Raw genomic sequence first — 5,893 nt, forward strand, 5'->3', positions numbered from 1 at the left:
TAAACAGTAGTGTGATTGTGGCTCACAATTTTCCTCTGGTTTTACGTCCAGAAACGGCTTCAACGCCTTCTATGAGTCGAGAATATGCTTCCCATCCAATTTTCTTATAAATTGGCAAACAGGGTCTTTTTTAGTCGGATTCCCAAGACTATGACGCTCATCTTTGAATTGTTTCCATAAACGGAGAAGTTCAATATGCACATGTCCACTAGAATGCGTCTCAAGAGTCAATAAGATGTTATCTAAAGACTCCTTACTCAGCCCATTCTTAATGAAACCAATTTTATCTTCTCTATTATTAGAAACACATTCCAAAGATCTGCATCATTTGTCACAAGTCCATCTTGCACACTTATGACAAACCCCTAAACTTTTGGACTTTCGTTTTTTCGCATAAGTGCTTTTTCCTAATCCAGGCAAATATCGAATGAGCAATGATTGTGGAACTTCTCCTCCTAATCGGACCTTAGCTTCTATTACAAGACGAATATCTTCTGGAATTCCTCTTTGCATTAGCAATCTCAATCTTTCACATCTTCCTGCATAAATTTTTCTTAGAACATTTTCAGAAACAGAGGGAAAATATTTACAAATTTTTGAGAGAATTTCATCAATTTTGAAAAGAAAAGAAATGATTTTTTTTATTTTTGTATCAGCAATTATGGGAAACTGATTAAACCGACTATGAGAGTCACGGAGTACCGTTATCCGCCATTTAACCGGGAAAATAAAAAGATTAAGGAAACCTGAAATAAAAACAAACAAAATTAAATGCAACACAAAAAAAATCAAGGATCAGAAAGGGAAATAAACTCTTCTTGAAAGATTTCATTTTCCAAAAATGGTTTAAGCCTTTGTCCATTCACTTTAAAAACATCACCATTTTTAGGATTTTCAATATCCACAGCTCCATAAGTATACACATGCTTTACAACATATGGGCCTGTCCATCTTGATCGTAATTTTCCTGGGAATATGTGAAGTCGAGAATTATAAAGCAAAACTTTTTTACCAATCTCAAAAGATTTTCTAAGAATTGTTTTATCATGAAATGATTTGATTTTTGCTTTATAAATCCTTGAATTCTCATACGCGTCATTTCTGAGTTCATCAAGTTCATTAAGTTGCAATTTACGCAATTTGTTGGCATCATCCATGCTTGAATTTAAAGTTTTGATCGCCCAATAAGCTTTATGTTCCAATTCCACAGGCAAATGACAATGTTTTCCGTAAACCAACCTATAGGGAGACATATTCAATGATGTTTTAAAAGCTGTTCGATATGCCCAAAGTGCATCATTAAGTCGCAGAGACCAATCTTTTCTATTTGAGTTAACAGTTTTTTCCAAAATTTGCTTTATCTCCCTATTAGCTAATTCAACTTGTCCATTTGTTTGAGGATGATAAGGAGTAGTTACTTTGTGAGTAATACCATATTTTTTCATTAATGAAGCAAATGGTTTATTAACAAAGTGAGTTCCCCCATCACTTATCATGGCTCGAGGAATTCCAAATCTACTAAAAATATTTTCTTTTAAAAATTTGATGACGATTTTATGATCATTTGTTCGACATGGAATTGCCTCTATCCATTTGGAAACATAATCAACTGCAACTAAAATATACAAGTATCCAAACGACGGTGGAAAAGGTCCCATAAAATCTATTCCCCAACAATCAAAGATTTCAATTTCAATAATAGGATTCAAAGGCATCATGTTTCTTTTTGAAATCGCACCCAATTTTTGACAATTTTCACAGATCTTGCAGATTTCGTGGGTGTCTTTAAACAAAGTGGGCCAATAAAATCCACACTGCAGGATTTTTGCAGCTGTTTTCTTTGAAGAAAAATGTCCTCCGCATGCTTCTGAATGACAAAATTTAATGACACTACTTACCTCATTGTCGGGTATGCAACGTCGAAAAATTTGATCCGGACAATACTTGAACAGATACGGATCATCCCAATAAAAGTTTTTTACCTCATTCAAAAATTTTCTTTTATCTTGAGAACTCCATTGCGGTGGCATTTTTCCTGTCACAAGAAAATTTACTATGTTAGCAAACCAAGGTGTAGTAGTAACTGAAAATAGATGTTCATCAGGAAAATTATCGTTAATTGGTGTCATTTCACAAGATGATCCTGTTACTAGTCTCGATAAATGATCGGCTACGACATTCTCGGTTCCTTTTTTATCTTTGATCACAATGTCAAATTCTTGGAGCAACAAAATCCATCGTATCAGTCGTGGCTTTGCATCCTGTTTGGTCAACAAATATCTAATAGCAGAATGATCAGTAAACACGATAGTTGTTGATCCAATCAAATAAGAACGAAATTTATCTAATGCAAATATTACAGCAAGTAGTTCTTTTTCAGTTGTGGAGTAATTCATTTGAGCATTGTTTAAAGTTCTACTTGCATAATATATCACATAAGGCTTACCGTTTCTTCTTTGACCCAATACTGCACCGACTGCATAATCACTCGCATCGCACATGATTTCAAATGGTAAAGACCAATCAGGAGGTTGCATGATAGGAGCTGATGTTAAATGTCGAATGATTTTATCAAAAGCATTTTGACATTCTTGAGTCCACTCAAATGCACTGTCTTTTGTTAAGAGGTTACAAATGGGTTTAGAGATTAAACTAAAGTCCTTTATAAACCTCCTATAAAATCCAGCATGTCCCAAAAATGAGCGAATTTCTTTAATGGTTTTTGGAGGGGGTAAATTGGCAATGACATCAACTTTTGCTTTATCAACTTCAATTCCATGAGATGACACGACATGTCCCAAAACAATTCCAGAAGTAATCATGTAATGACATTTTTCCCAATTTAAAATAAGACCTTTTTCCTCGCATCTTTTTAAAACTTTTTCCAAATTTTCAAGACAATTATCAAATGTATTCCCAAAGACAGTTAAATCATCCATGAAAATTTCCAAACAATTTTCAACCATGTCGCAAAAAATGCTTAGCATACATCTTTGAAATGTTGCTGGGGCATTGCATAATCCAAATGGCATCCTTCTAAATGCAAATGTTCCAAAAGGACATGTGAATGTAGTTTTATCTTGATCTTCGAGTGCAATGGGAATTTGATAATAACCTGAATATCCATCAAGAAAACAGTAGTATGGATGACCTGCTACTCTTTCTAAAATTTGATCCAAAAATGGTAATGGAAAATGATCTTTTCTAGTGGCGTCATTTAATTTTCTATAATCAATACACATCCGCCAACTAGATGGGACTCGACTTGTTAACAATTCACCTTTTTCATTTTTTATCACTGTGATGCTAGATTTTTTCGGAACTACTTGTGTTGGGCTTACCCACTTACTATCAGAAATAGGGTAGATAATCCCAACATCAAGTAGTTTGAGAACTTCAGTTTTCACAACATCTTTCATGTGTGGATTTAATCTCCTTTGTGGTTGTTGAGATGTTTTTGCATTTTCTTCTAAGTGAATTTTGTGAGTGCAAATTAGTGGATTAATGCCCTTGAGATCTTTTAGTGTCCAACCAATTGCATTTTTATGTCTTTTAAGCATATCAACTAATTTACCTTCTTCATCACTTGCTAGTTTGGAAGAAATTACCACCGGATATGTTTCATCTTCTCCAAGAAATGCATACTTCAATTCTTCTGGCAAGGGTTTTAACTCCAATATGGGTGGTTCGTCTTTGTTCTCATATTTTGCATCAAATTCTTTCTCTGATCCTGGTAACGAGTGATACCTGATAAAATCATCAAGATCAATTTCAATATTTTCTTTAACAGTTTCAATTGAACAAATATCTAATTGATCACGAGTACTCCCTTCTTGAATGTTTTCTTCCACAAGAGTTTCAATAAGATTTTCATCTTCACTTTCATCTCCTTTGTCATGTGGTTGCTTACAAAGATTAAACACATTAAGCTCCAAGGTCATGTTACCAAATGACAACTTCATTATTCCATTCCTGCAATTTATAAGAGCATTAGAAGTTGCTAAAAATGGACGACCTAAAATTACAGGAATTGCATTACAAGCTTCGATAGGTTGTGTATCTAAAACTATGAAATCGACAGGATATACAAAGTTATCAACTTGGACCAACACGTCTTCTACCATACCTCTTGGCACTTTAACAGATCTATCAGCAAGTAAAAGTGTTACCGAAGTAGGTTTTAACTCGCCTAGATTGAGTTCTTGATAAACTGAATATGGAAGTAAATTCACACTAGCTCCAAGGTCAAGCAAGGCTTTTTTAATCTTTCGTTCTCCAATAATACAAGAAATAGTAGGACAACCAGGGTCTTTGTATTTCAAAGCATTATTATTTTGAATGATTGCACTTACTTGTTCGGCTAAAAATGCTTTCTTTTTCACATTCAATTTTCTTTTCACAGTGCACAAGTCTTTCAAAAATTTGGCATATGATGGTACCTGTTTTATTGCATCTAATAAAGGAATATTAACTTTTACTTGTTTAAAAATATCATATATATCAGAATTCAAATTTGATTTTTTTGTATTTTTCAATGCATGAGGGAATGGTGGTGACACTGTCTGTTGAACCTCCTCTTCGCAAGTTATGGGTTCCACTTCCTTACCCTTTGGAGTTGATTTATCATCATCTTCACAAGGTTCAAGAATGGATTTTTCCACAACCTTACCACTTCGAAGGGTAATAACAGATTTTACCTGATCCATCGGTTGAGTTCCAGAAGTTCCAGTTTGTGAATGATGATCCTTGGGATTAGGCAGAGGTTGTGAAGGAAATTTACCTTTTTCATGAACATTAAGTGCATATGCAAATTTAGCAAGAGTATCTTTCAAATCTGTCATGGTTTGAGCAGTTTGAGTATTGATAGACTCTTGCTTTGCAATGAAAGAATTCAATATATCTTCCAAATTCCTTTTAGGTGGAGGAACATAAGGTGCATAATTTTGAAAATTTTGTTGATTTTGGAAATGTGGTTGTGAAAATTGTGCAGCATTATCATTCTTCAAACTAAAATTTGGATGATTTCGCCAACCTGGATTGTAACTTTGAGAAAATGGTTCAACTTTTGGCTTTTTGAAATTGTTCAAAACATTGGCTTGTTCATGGAGACATTCTTTAAAAGAGGGCAAAGTGGGACAATCTTTTGTAGAATGATCACTTGTATCACATATGTGACATGCAATTTCTTGAACAGATTTTAATTGACCATTCTTTTTCAATTCAAGTGCCTCAATTTTTCTTGCAAAAGAGGTAAATCTAGCTTGAAGATCATGTTCATCTTTGAGAGTGTACATACCTCCACCAGATGTAGGAGATTGAATCTTGTTTGATGGTTCGATTGTACCTATAGTGTCCCAATTTTGAGTATTTTTAGCTAATGAATCAAGATACTCAATTGCCTCATTTGGATCTTTATCTTCAAATGTTCCATCACACATAAATTCAACCATTTGCCTATTTTTAGGTGCTAAGCCTTCATAAAATTGAGAAACAACTCTCCAAATTTCAAAACCATGATGTGGACAAAGATTAAGCAATTCTTTATATCTATCCCAACACTGATAAAAAGTTTCTCCTTGTTTTTGAGTGAAAGTGATGATTTGCCTTTTGAAAGAATTTGTTCTATGAGATGGAAAAAACTTTTTCAAAAATTGTTGTTGCAATTCATCCCAAGTTAGAATGGATCCCGATCTAAGATTTTGTAGCCAAGTTTTAGCTTTATATTTTAAAGAAAAAGGAAAAAGATTAAGTCGAATGGTGTTCATGCTACAATTTAGAACATTATATGTGTTGCACACTTCTTCAAACTCTAGTAAATGCATGTATGGATTTTCAGAATCTAAGCCATGAAAGTTGGGTAAAAGTTGGATAATACCAGGCTTAAAATTGAAAT

General features: G+C 33.8%; 1 pseudogene; it reads right to left on the minus strand.

Annotated features, from left to right (window-relative positions):
• Positions 1 to 4,852, minus strand: part of LOC140956748 (uncharacterized) — a 36,501-nt pseudogene extending 31,649 nt beyond the window's left edge.
• Positions 4,853 to 5,893: the final 1,041 nt, after the last annotated feature.

This window comes from Primulina huaijiensis, chromosome 2 (assembly GCF_012295235.1).
Source record: "Primulina huaijiensis isolate GDHJ02 chromosome 2, ASM1229523v2, whole genome shotgun sequence".
NCBI lineage: Eukaryota > Viridiplantae > Streptophyta > Magnoliopsida > Lamiales > Gesneriaceae > Primulina > Primulina huaijiensis.